General features: G+C 35.4%; 1 long non-coding RNA gene across 1 annotated transcript in view; it reads left to right on the top strand.

Annotated features, from left to right (window-relative positions):
- Positions 1–13,842, top strand: part of LOC139361912 (uncharacterized) — a 93,183-nt gene that overhangs the window by 58,340 nt on the left and 21,001 nt on the right. Inside the window, exon 2 of the long non-coding RNA XR_011619882.1 lies at positions 9,205–9,443. This is a non-coding gene — a long non-coding RNA (uncharacterized lncRNA). The remainder of the gene's footprint in view (positions 1–9,204; positions 9,444–13,842) is intronic.

Raw genomic sequence — 13,842 nt, 5'->3', positions numbered from 1 at the left:
ACTCTTTCAAATGATTGTCTTCTTTGTGTTGTTTACAGCTAAGCATTCATAGTTATTCTAGCTCCCCTCCAGGCTGATAGCTCCAACTTCTCATCATGAGTTATATCCAATTGTTTCTGCTCTACCACAGTTATCTGCCTTTCTCATGGTATATGTATATATTTATGTGTACTTTGTCTTATTCTAAAATAATTGACACACTTCAATATATTGGAAAGATTACATGCTAGATTTTATGATTTCATGATCACTTTTGATTGCTCAGAGACTATTAAAAACTTTCAATATTTTCACTTGAAAAAGGTAAATATTCCGATTTTTTTTAAGTTTTTAATTCTTGCTAAATATACAACCTATTTAATAAGCTGTTATATCTGATGCAGAGTTGTAAGTCTCATTAAATTTCAAAGTCTGCAGCTATTACTAGGGAAACCACGGTCTCTTTTGTCAATTAGCTGTTGGGGTAAAACTTAGCTCCTGAGAAACCTCTAATTTGTAACTCCTTGTCCTAGAAGGTCTGTTAGAGATGTGACTGTGTATCCATCACCTCTCTTGTGGCAGTTGATGCTAGCTGCATGCAACACAAATTCATTTCTCCAAGTGCAAATAACAGAAAATGTTGAGACTTTCAAGTCCTCTTGGGAGTAAAAGGTATTCCATAGATACTGATTTAAATTGGTTTAATTTTAAAAGCAAATAGAGAAAAATTGCAAGGGGCATTTTAATTGCTGATAACTGAAAGCTGCATACAAACTTCAGCTTTCAAATATTAAATGATGATAGTCAAACATTTTGTTAAAGCAGAATAAGAAAATTCAAAATTAAAACATCGCTAAATCACAACTCAGTGTTTGTATTTAAAATTATTATAGTGTATGTATCAATTTGTACTAAGTACCACATAAATGGCAATACCCAAATTGTATACTATTATTTCCATCTCCTCATTATCCACATCAGAGAAAAGTGTTATTGATACTATTATTCATCTTTTACATAAAAAATGTATCGAGCTTCTAACATGGCCAGAAATATCTGAGGCATTGTTGGTACAGAACATAGTCTCTGTCCTGAAGAATTTACTGAAGTCCAGTATTATAATCAGCCAAAAAAGTCAGAATTTACATAATCAGAAAAGTTACTAAATAAAGAGAAAAAAACAACAACCACAACAATCATAACCAAAACAACATTTAGCCAAAAACAACAAACACTGGAAAGAAGGTTAATGTAATTTCAAAAGTTACTCAATAATATTTAAAATGTTGAGTTGACACCCAAAAAAAAGACATGCAAAAAAGAAAGTAGGCTCATATACAGAAAAAAAACTTATCAGTAGAAACTCTTCTTGAATAAGTCCAGATTTGGACTTACTAGAAAAAGACTTTAAATAATCTATTGTAAATATGCTCAAAGAACTAAAAGAAACCATGTATTTTTTAAAAAGGAAAGTATGATATAAGACTATCTCACTAAATAGTGAATATCAATAAAGAGACAGAAATTATATAATATTACATATTTTATATATATATAAAGTTTAAAACTACAGTAATTAAAAGAGAATACTCACTAGAGAAGCTCAAAAACTGATTTAAGATAGCACCCTCCACTCCAAAAAAGAAACTGTAAAATTGAAGATAGATCAATTGAGATGGCCCAGTCTGGGGTACAGGGAAAAGATAATCAAGAATAATTAACAGAGACCTGTGCACACCATCAAGCTTACCAACATACACTCAATGGGAGTTTCTGAAGAAGAAGAGAGAAAGAGGTAGAAAGAATATTTGAAGAATTAATGGTTGAAAACTTCTTCCAATTTGGTGAAAAACATTGATCCAGGAAGTCTAAAAAATTCAAAGGTGAGAACCTTAATAAGATCTGTTTCTAGACATGCTATAATCAAACTATTAAAAGACAAAGAATCCTGAAAACAGCAGAGGGAAATATCTTATCACATATAAGGGATCCTCAATAAGATTAAAACTGATTTACATCAGAAACCATGATGATCAGAAGGCAGTGGGATGATATATTTAAACTGCCAAAGGAAAAAGACTATCACCCAAGAGTTCTATATTCAGATATCCTTCAAAACTGAAGGATAAATTAAAACATTCACAGAGAAACGAAAACTAAGAAAGGTTGTTGTTAGCAGACTTGTCCTACAAGAAATACTAAGGGAAGTCCTTTAGGCTGAAATAAAATGACAGTAGACATTAACTTGAATCCACATGAAGAAAGAAATAGCACTCATAAAGGAAACAATATGGTTGTTAAAGGATGACTGTATAACACAATAATTATAAAACATGTTTAAAGTCATATTATATATAAAGATATAATTTGCCTAACAATAACACAGAGAACAAAAACAAATGGAAGCATGTTGGACCAAAGTTTTTATATAGTATAGCAATTAAGTTGGTACTAATCCAAATCATGTTGTTTTAAGTTAAGATGCTAATTGGAGTCCCCAGGCAACCACTGAGAAAATAACACAAAAATATATAATTAAAGAAACAATGATAGCATTAAAATAGTACTGATAGGGTTTGGCTGTGTCCCTACCCAAATCTCATCTTGAATTCCCACATGTTGTATGAGGGACTTGGTGGGAGGTAATTAAATCATGGAGGCAGGTCTTTCCCATGCTGTTCTCATGAAAGTGAGTAAGTCTCATGAGATCTGATGGTTATTACAAGGGGGAGTTTTCCTACACAAGCTCTCTTTGCTTGCTGCCATCCATGTAAGACATAACTTGCTCCTCCTTGCCTTCCACCATGATTATGAGGCTTCCCCAGCAACGTGGAACATAAGTCCAATTAAACTTCTTTCTTTTGTAAATTGCCCAGTCTTGGGTATGTCTTTATCAGCAGCATAAAAACAGACTAATACAGAAAAGTGCTACCAGTAGAGTGGGAAGCTGCTGAAAAGATACCTGAAAATGTGGAAGCGACTTTGGAACTGGGTAACAGGCAGAAGTTGGAACAGTTTGGAGGGTTCAGAAAAAGGCAAGAAAATGTGAGAAAGTTGGGAACTCCTTAGAGACTTGTTGAATGGCTTTGAACAAAAGTCTGATAGTGATATGAACAGTAAAGTCCAGCCTGAGATGGTCTCAAATGAAGATGAGGAACTTGTTGGGAACTGGAGCAAAGGTGACCCTTGGTATGTTTTAGCAAAGAGACTGGCAGCATTTTACCCCTGCCCTAGAGCTTTGGGGAACTTTGAACTTGAGAGGTGGTTTAGGGTATCTGTCGGAAGAAATTTCTAAGCAGCAAAGCATTTTTTTTTTTTTTTTTTTTTTTTTGAGACGGAGTCTCGCTCTGTCGCCCAGGCTGGAGCGCAGTGGCCGGGTCTCAGCTCACTGCAAGCTCCGCCTCCTGGGTTCACGTCATTCTCCTGCCTCAGCCTCCTGAGTAGCTGGGACTACAGGCGCCCGCCACCTCGCCTGGCTAGTTTTTTGTATTTTTTGTAGAGACGGGGTTTCACTGTGTTAGCCAGGATGGTCTCTATCTCCTGACCTCGTGATCCGCCCATCTCCGCCTCCCAAAGCTCTGGGATTACAGGCTTGAGCCACCGCGCCCGGCCCAGCAGCAAAGCATTCTAAAGGTGACTTGGGTGCTATTAAAGGCATTCAGTTTTATAAGGGAAGCAGAGCATAAAAGTTCAGAAAATTGGCAGCCTGACAATGTAATAGAAAAGAAAATCCATTTTCTGAGGAGAAATTCAAGTGCTTGCATAAATTTGCATATGTAATAATGAGTCAAATGTTAATCCCCAAGACAATGGGGAAAATGTCTCCAGGGCATGTCAGAGGTTATCACAGCGGCCCCTCCAAAGGACAGGTCTGAATGTGGTGACCTAAGAGAAAATGATTTCGTGCTCCCAGAGTCCCTGTGTTGTGTGCCATCTGGGAACTTGGTGCCCTGGGTCCCAGCCACTCCAGCCATGACTAAAAGTGGTCAAGGTACAGCTTGGGCTGTTGCTTCAGAGGGTGGACACCCCTAGCCTTGGCTGCTTACATGTGACGTTGAGCTACGGGTGCACAGAAGTCAAGAATTGAGGTTTGCGAAGCTTTGCCTAGTTTTCAGATGTATGGAAGTGCCTGGATGCCCAAACTTTGCTGCAGGGGTAGGGCCCTCATGAATCTCTGCTAGGACAGTGTGAAAGGGTAATGTGGGGTTGGAGCCCCCACAGAGACTCCCTACTGGGGCACTACCTAGTGGAACTGTGAGAAGAGGGCCACCATCCTCCAGACCCCAGAATAGTAGGTCCACTTATGGCTTGCACTATGCACCTAGAAAAGCCACAGACACTCAATATTATCCCGTGAAAGACACCAGGAGGGGGGCTATACCCTGCAAAGTCACCAGGGCAGAGCTGCCCAAGACCATGGGAACCCACCTCTTGCATCAGTGTGATCTGGATGTAAGATATGGAGTCAAAGAAAATCATTTAGGAGCTTTAAGATTTGACTGCCCTGATGGATTTTAGACTTGCATGGCACCTGTAGCCCCCTTTTTTTGGCCAATATCTCCCATTTGGAATAGCTGTATTTATCCAATGCCTGTACCCCCATTGTATCTAGGAAGTAACTAACTTGCTTTTGATTTTACAGGCTCATAGGTGGAAGGGACTTGCCTTGTCTCAGATGAGACTTTGGACTGTGGACTTTTGAGTTAATTCTGAAATGAGTTAAGACTTTGGGGGACTGTTGGGAAGGCGTGATTGGTTTTGAAATGTGAGGACATGAGATTTGGGAGGGGCTGGGGCTGAAAGATTTGGTTTGGCTCTGTGTCCCCACCCAAACCTCATCTTTAGTTCCCACATGTTGTGGGAGGTACCCAGTGGGAGGTAATTGAATCATGGGGGCAGGTCTTTCTCATGCTATTCTTGTGATAGTGAATAAGTCTTATGAGTTCTTATAGTTATTATAAGGGGGAGTTTTCCTGCACACTTCTCTTTGCTTGCTGCCATCCATGTAAGATGTGACTTGCTCCTCCTTGCATTATGCCATGATTGTGAACTTTCCCCAGCCATGTAGAACTGAAAGTCAAATTAAACCTCTTTCTTTTGTAAATTGCCCAGTCTTGAGTATGTCTTTATCAGCAGTGTGAAAACAGACTAATACAGGTAAAGTGGAAAATCTCTATTTAACACAGAAGGGCAGAACAGAAGATTAGAAGAGCAAGAAACGTATAAGATATATAGAAAAAAAAGCAAAATGGCAGGTATAAATCCTACCTTATCAGTAATTATATTAAATGTAAAGGAATTAAATACTCTACTAAAAAGCAGAAGTTGGCAAAATGAATTTATAAAACATGGTCTTACTATATATTGTCTAGAAAAGACACATAATCAGACTCAGCAAAATTATAGAGCAATATAACTTTTGAAAGAGATGGAAATATATTAAAATATCAGCAACACAAATCCTACAGTATACAAAAATGTAATGCCTCATCACTAGTAAAGATAGTTATATATTAGGGAAGTCACCAGTTCAAAACAATAGCAATTATGGGACAAAAACTCATACAATTTTATCAGTATATAAAATATAAATTACAAAATTCAACAGTAGTTCATGATTTTTAAAACAACTGGCAAGAGAAGAAAACTTGATTACAAAGATAAAAGATTACTACCAAAAAACCTGCATCATATCTTTATTTATTCAGATTATAAATATTTATTTTATACCCACTTTTATCAGATACTTGTCTTAAGCATTGGTGACATAGCAATAAAAAGAATCAAGACCTTGTTGTCATGGAGCTTGCAGTCTACTGGTTAAACACTTCTTAAATATTTGTTACTATTTAGAATAATTCTCATTGAAGTCAAAAACAAGGATGCCTACTCCTGCTCTTCAACCAATTAGAAAACATAAGGGAAAAAATATCCTACTAAAAAGTGTCCAAAATTATGAATTTCATTGGAATTGATCAATATAACAATTTCATGAATTTTATGGTGGCAATTTTAAAGTATTATTAAAGGTCATGTAAAAATCTGAATAAATGGAGATTTATGCCATGTGTATGGAAGACTCAGTATCATAAAAAAGGCAATTATTTTTCGTGGAACATGGGAAGAGGATTCTAAAATGAATATGGAAGACTGAAGGAGTAAGAAAAGTCAAGACTCATTTGAGTGAGGGCTGGGCTGCTAGATACCAAGATTTATTACAATGTTATAAAAATTAAAATAGTTATATATTAGTATAGGAATAGATATGTAATGGAGTAGAGAATCCCATAATCATACATAAATATATAAAATTTGACAAATGATAGAAATGATGTTATAAAACAGTAAAAAAAAAAAAAAAAAAGATAGCCTATTCAAAAAATGGTGCTGGTAAAAAATAAAATAACTAGCTTGTCTCAATTGAACAAAATAAGAAAATGGTGTTGGAATTAATGGATTTTCATTAAAACAGTGAAATTGGCCCCAATTTCACCCAAAACACAAACATTAACTTCAGAGAAACAAAAAACATAGCTACAAAAAATTATTAGAAGAAAACGTGGGAGAATATATGCTGCCATATGGTTGGAAAGATATTTTTAAATAAGGCACAAAAGCACAAGCCATATAAGAAAGATTGATAAATATGTCAAAATGTAAAAATTTATATTTCAAAAGATATGATAAAGGTAAAAAAAAGTTACAGGTCTGGGAGTAGATATTTGCAATATATACATAGCAAATAATTATTACTCAGAAAGTGTAATAAACTGCAAATCAAATTTTTAAAAGGGACAATTATGTTTACCAAACAATATTGCTTTTTTCCCCTTCATACAGGATTTCTCTAAACATCTGAATTAGAAGAAGTCATTCTTAGACTCTTAAATTTGGGTTTTTAAACATGTTTCTTAAACATCAGTCATTGACTGTTTATCCTACTGCTGAGAATATGGAAACTGTATTTTTTTATTATGTGCAAATGCAAGAAAAATGCTTATTTTAATTAAGGAAGATCTAGATCTTTCCTGCCAGAAGATTTATCTGGTACATAAATATATCTTACATATGTTGTAGTTAACTTAATTGTCTGCATCTTGGTACTGTTATCCTCCTGCCACTGGGTTTAATTACATTGCATTATGACTTGTAATTAAGCAGAACAAAACATCATTACATCATTAGTTGGTTTTATAAGGCCTTGAAACCGTTTACTAAGAGCTCTTGTTTGTATTACAACTATTTTCACTATGATCAATGCTCATAAAATTATTTCTGATCTGTGAATTGTCAGGTACACAGTTGAAAATTACCTGAAATTTGAGCTCAAAATCCACTAATGCGCTTTGATCTGGTTGGGCAAAAACCTTCTATTCATGCAAATGACCACCATTTTGCATCAATCTTATTTTAAAATTCGTTCTGTTCCAAATGGGAGTACTGAAAGTCTTAAAGTAACAACTGGTAAACTCATTTTGACTGAATAGTCTTTATTATGCAATTAACATAAAAAGAAGTAGCCATTTAGAAGCAGCTAAGTTGTGTCTTTCAGTGAATCTTGATACTGCCAGGGCATGCATCTTGTACATCTTTTACATGATGCCATGAGCAGTGGCATGAGGGTGAAAATAGATCAAAAGGTGCTTAAGCTATACTTGTGACTATAATCCAACATTTATATAATTGTGAAGTACTGTACAATCTTTCAGTAAAGCCACCATGCAGTTGTATGCCTAGACTTCTTGCACTGACATTTTATTCCTCCCTCCAACTTGACGGTCATACTTTCAAGCTGTCCTGCTATCATATATCATACTATCCTTCTACAATATATTGTAGAACCAATATATTGAGATACCCTACTTAATCCCAGGAACTATTTTACATATCCTGTGTCATTTAAATCTCACAACAACCTTGTAGGTGGGCTATTGCAGTCTTACAGACAAACGGACTCAGAATCTGATAAAATTTTTTGCTTAATAGAAGCTGGCTAGAAAGTGACACATCTGCTATTTAAATCTAGTTCTTTCTAATTCCAAAGCTATTAACCATTTTTTCCTCCTGTTTTGACTTTCACGAGGTTGTTTGTTATTGAAATTAAATGACCAACCCATATCTATTACATGAACACTGAGGTTAATTGCAGTGCGGAACACTGAGGTTAATTGAGGTTAACTGAGTTAATACCCAGTGCTTCATCCAGCCAGGGTAACTGCATGTGTCTATAGACCCCCCCGAAGGAATGGTGAGGATGAAACTTTAAGATCCCCTGTTCATCTAGAGGTTGAGAAGGGTAGATAAGACTCTTGGATACTAGGTATTTAAGAACTTTCTCAGATGAAAGGAAGCTGGGAACAAAGTAAGAAAGAATGCCTTTTAGGATTCACAAAATTATGAGAAGTCAGCCACATACAGTAGGTCAGCTTTTTTTATATATTTGCTCCTTTTCTTATTCATTGAACTGTGAAAAGAAAACATCTTGGACCTCCAAAATCACTAAGGAAATCTCAAGCTGGATACTGCTTAGGGCAAACCTGCCTCCCATTATATTCAAAGTCACAGAGCATTACAGGAAGTGTATTATTATTATACTTAAGTCAGAATATTAAAAGAGGAGCTCCAAAATATCTCTTTAGGTTCATCCCGCCTAATTCACTTTGCCTTTGTTTACCAAACAATATTACTTTTTGTTGAAGTAATATTAAGTAATATTACAAAGGCAGCCTTTGCCATGACTTTTCTATTCGTAAGATAAACTTCTAATGATTGTGCTCCCCATCCTGTAAAATAAAAATATTTTTCTTTTAAACTTTTATTTTGAAATAATTTTAGATTTACAGAAGAGTTGCAAAAGTAGTACAGAGTTTTTACGTATCCTTCATCCAGTGTCCCCAAATGTTAACATTTTATATAACCATGGTATGTTTATCAAAACTAAGAAATTAACATCAGTACATTCCTATCAACTAAACTTCAGATTTTGTTAAAATTTTATCCGTTTTCCTACTCGTATTCTTTTTCTGTTTCAGTATCCAATTCAGAACAACACAAACACCTAGTCATCATGTCTCTTTAGTCAGAGGACACAGTTTTTAATGTTGAATCGTAATAATGGCAAAGATGTAGAAGACTCATACAAGGTTGTTGTGGGTGGAAGAGAAAGCACATTAATCAACTTCTTAAAATTTCATAGCTAAAAAAGGAATTTCTGATTCTCTCCAGGAGGAAACAATATTGGAAGAACCCCAGGAGTCTGTCTTCCCGATTGCCCTGTTTTCTACTTCTCCTAAGGATGAGGTCAGTATCATTGTGATGCCAGCAGCAGCCTCTTGCTCCCTCTCCAACATGTCCTCAAGCGGTGCCTGTTTTCCTCTGCTTACTCCTCCATGCAGTCAACTCACTAGAGCAGAGTATTTTTAGCTCTGTGGAGGGAAGCCCGCAGTCCTCCAGCGGATCTCCCTGTAAGTAGAAGGATGAGTCAGTTCATATTAGGTAGTGCAAAGTAGAAAAACTCACGTTTAGGGTGAAAAGCTAATATTTTGAGACTCACAATTCCACATATTTTTTGTGTTTATTTTCATACTAGTTAAAATGTAAAAAGATCAAGGGGTACAATTAGCACCTGCAGAACCTCCAGCAGAGATTGCCATCTAGGCTATGGTTTGCTTGCTTTTTGGTATAATGTTATAAAAGGTAACCTAAATTGTTGAAAACTGTTTTCTTTTAAAGACATAATTGAGAAACGTTTCTGTAAAATAAAGCACTAATATATTATCAGAATTCTTTATGCAACAATTTAGTAATCATATTATATATGTGCATGTATGCATATATATATACATGCATATTCTGACTAATACACTTTTATATGTACTTATGTGTCTGTGTACATACACATACATAAACTTGTGTATGTATGTACATATATGTATATGCATGTGTATATGCATACATATGTACATATATACACGTACATATATACATAGATGCTTATATACATATATAAACACATATGCAAATATATACATATATACTTTTTATCCCATGTGTCATATATATTGGATAGGGTAGGTTACACTATGATAAACTGAAAATCTCAGCAGCTTAACACAATATAACCTTATTTTCTACTCAAATTATGTAACTATTTTTGGTTGACATGGGACTCAACTCTAGAGTCACTCAGAAACCCAGACCAACAGGGGCTTTACTATGTGGTAGCCGCAACATTTAGAACATGAAACTGTCTCAATTACCAAAAGAAAGCCTGGATAATTGAACATGAGATATCCACAAACATAGTCACACATATTAAAAGTGATAGAAAAAACCACAATTATTTTTGCACCAACCTAATAATTTTCATTTACAATTTATTGGCTAGATCTAGTCACAATACTTTATTCAATTTCAAGGAAGACAATAATCACATTCTCTAGGTATACAGAAGAAGAGAATAAAATATTGGTAAAAAATATGTACGGCTATTTGGGAGAAAAACTACCTATTTGAAATGAAACTATTTTCCTTTGTGCATAAGTCAGGGTAAGTAACACTAGTAGCTATAACAAACAACTTTTAAATTCCAGTGACTTGATAAATATTTGCTCTGTTAATTGTGTTTATTATGTTTGCTTATTTGATGACATCATGCAGTTGGCAGGAGATCCCTGCTCTAAACAGTCAGATTGGGACTTCAAAGCCTAACATTTTATGACATAATAAACACTGCAAAATGACAACAATAAAGAAGTGACAGTATTTTTCCTCTAGATTCAGCGAGTAAGATGATTCAACTACTTTGTCCTTTAACAAATTAAGTGGGCAGCACTCTGAAGGAGATTGCTCAGCCACTAATCCCCTCAGTGCTAAAGTACTGTGATTTTTTTTTTTTTTTTTTGGTGGGGTAGAAAGTAGCAGACTGATTCATAAACAGTTTTCTGGAAGAATAACATAGTCATTCTGGTTTATCTAAGTTCTGGCAAGACCTGTTATAAAAAGAGTACTTTAGAGGAGTTTTGTAAGAAAAAGTTACTTCCTTAGCTTTCCTTCCTTATCCTCTCTCTCTCTCTTGCCTCGTACTTAGTTCTAAATCTTTCAGTTAGTCCAACACATTTGCTACTGACTGTAGCTGAGGAATTCTCGTACCTCCTGTGTCCTTAATATGTAATGTCCAATTATTCAGCATGAACAGTTTGAAGTTTGGGGCTATTTGTTCTCCATTTTCTTAAATAAACATACAAAAGAAAACCTAACTCAGTAGTTTTAAAACTTGTAAATAACTTGTAGGTTCAACACAAATCAAGATTCAGGCAACTTCAACCAGGATTTATTTGAAATTATGTGGGGCCACTGAAATATTGCACAGAACTAAGACAACTATGTACACATTTCTTTCAAAGTTACATTATCTTCAAGGTTAGCGTTGTTTGGAGAGATTCCTGGTCTAGTGTGAGAAATTCTTGGTAGCTGTTCCGGTCCAGCTGTTAATTATCTTTCTGACCTTGAGTGAGAATTGTCTACTAGATCATTCTCAGCCCTTTCAGCTGTAGTGATTTGTAAGGTGTTGACTAAACTGGCTGCAGCAACCTCTATAGTGTCCTTAAAGTTCCTAGGTTTTCACTGTGTGACCAGAACCATGCATCTGAAATAGTTGACTAGCAATCTGGATCTGTATTTTTATTAACTCTACAGTTGGTTGAGTTTAATTACTATGCCAATGCTCAATGTTTAAAATCACCTGATGGCAGGCCCTTGGTTTGCCTCATTCTCAGTGCTATGTATTCACCTTTTTGTAGTTAATTGCAAGATAGAAAGCAGAATAACTGAATAGGAACAAAACCTGGGAACTCCATTTTATAGAGTATTTATACAAATAATCTATGTCTAGACAGAAGAAAAGATATCCTGAAACATTAATCCTCTAGCTGAAGTAAATAGGGCATTATAATTACTATGATAACAAAGGCAATGGCAGAATGCAATAACAACCGTCTATCAATTCTGGGAACGAAGTGCAACACCTGACCAGTTCAAGCATTAGGTATCACATGACCTGATGTCTGAATATATTAGTTAAACCTAATAAGACAGATACACCTCAATGGCAAAGATGGTTTGTTCTGTTTTTCCGGTATATTCATCAGTATCAACTAATTATGGATTGAGAGCACATTATTCAACTTTTCCAAATCTATTTAAAGCCTCTGTAAAATTACTGGATTTGCATTAGATGTTATTAAAAGTTCCTTTTAGCACTAATCATCCAGTCCATTTATCATTCTTTGATACTTATGTTATCAGAGTCTTAGGAGCAGACAGCTTTTCACGTCTTCCATTCAGTATAGTATCTCTGCATAGAACCAACAATCTTTGTTCACTCATGTTTGACAGCATACTACTGGGATTATGATCTTATGTTTTGATTTCTTCTTCCTGACTTCTGCATGCATTTATGTAATATTTTTTAGCTGAATAATTTACAGTGGTAAATTCTGGATCAGCTTTCTTATTCTTTGACTGTGGTTCCCACTTCCAGTTTTATGTAAAAAGGTTAGAATGAATCATGAGCAAGTTGGTGCTTTTGTCTGCCACTTGGGAGCTCTGACTCTAAAGTAAGATGTCTGGGTTTGGAGCACTTAAAGACAGTTGCACACATTAAAACATGTTTTTGAGGACATGAATTGTTTACCAGAATGTTTGATTTATTCTCCTGTCTTCACATTGTTTCAGAAAAGTATTGCATATCTCCTTTACCCTGTGTGATCAAATACGTGAATGACTGTGTTCATGATGAGGTGGAATATAAACAGGCCCAGTGCTTCCCTAGGGTATCATTCTTAGGTGCCATTTGTGAAATCTTTAGCTGTCTTAATTCCAGGAGAAAAGACAAAGGCACATAAATGCATTGTTACAAGGCAAGACCACATACTAGCATCACATAAAGCCTTTGTTTGATGTCTGGTTGTTCAGGCATATATGACACATTGAGTACAGATAACTGAACACAACAATTGTGTGAAATCAGATTAATATGTCCCAAAGTTCCATTACAGAACATCTCAGGAGAAAGACCATCATTTTAATGACTGGGAGTAGAGGTAAATAAAGGTCGAATGAGAATGCAGCATATCTGAATTGCAGCTCTCTTGACAGAAATTTACTAAGATTACTGTAAACTTTCTATCTTGTTTTTATAACATTTAGCCCTCCTTATTTTATGTCTTATTGTCTCCACTCCCCCAAATAACATGACTCTAAAGTATTTTTCACTTTGGATTTGACTGTATACAAATCCTCTGAGTATTTTCATCTTGAGTGTTGAGAAGGTGTGTTTTCTTAAGGTTGTTACTAGATAATGCCGCCTTGCTACTATGTAGAGCAGAAACTTTCAAGAACAAAGAATAGCTTTTTAGGAAAGGCTTAATCAGTTGTGTTTCTTCAATTGGGTGAAGTACATAGGATCACTCCATGAGATTAGAAGCCAGTTTCCTGCTCAGCAAAGCTCAAAATGACACGGGAGCAAGGTAGCACTCTCCACTGATAAGGTACGACTGACCTTCTTTCTATTGCTCTTGTGTTACAAAAATGAGGGACATTATTGTAATTTAAATGTCAACTTTCAAACTTGAAATGACATAGTAAGCATAAATATTCACCATGATGTACATCAGAGTCCTTGACTCAAGGGCAGTAGATAATATTTTCTACATTATCTTGACCTTCTGGTATAACATCAATCAAATATATTTAACAGAAAAAATTCCTAAACCAGTATGTTTGGTTGCCAGGTTCATAAAGAAGAGAATAATGGTAATGAATTTTGTCTGAGTCTGGGTAATTCCCTAGCCTCATGGGAGG

This window comes from Macaca nemestrina, chromosome 1 (genome assembly GCF_043159975.1).
Source record: "Macaca nemestrina isolate mMacNem1 chromosome 1, mMacNem.hap1, whole genome shotgun sequence".
NCBI classification, from domain to species: domain Eukaryota; kingdom Metazoa; phylum Chordata; class Mammalia; order Primates; family Cercopithecidae; genus Macaca; species Macaca nemestrina.
This window is presented reverse-complemented; position numbering and strand designations above follow the sequence as displayed.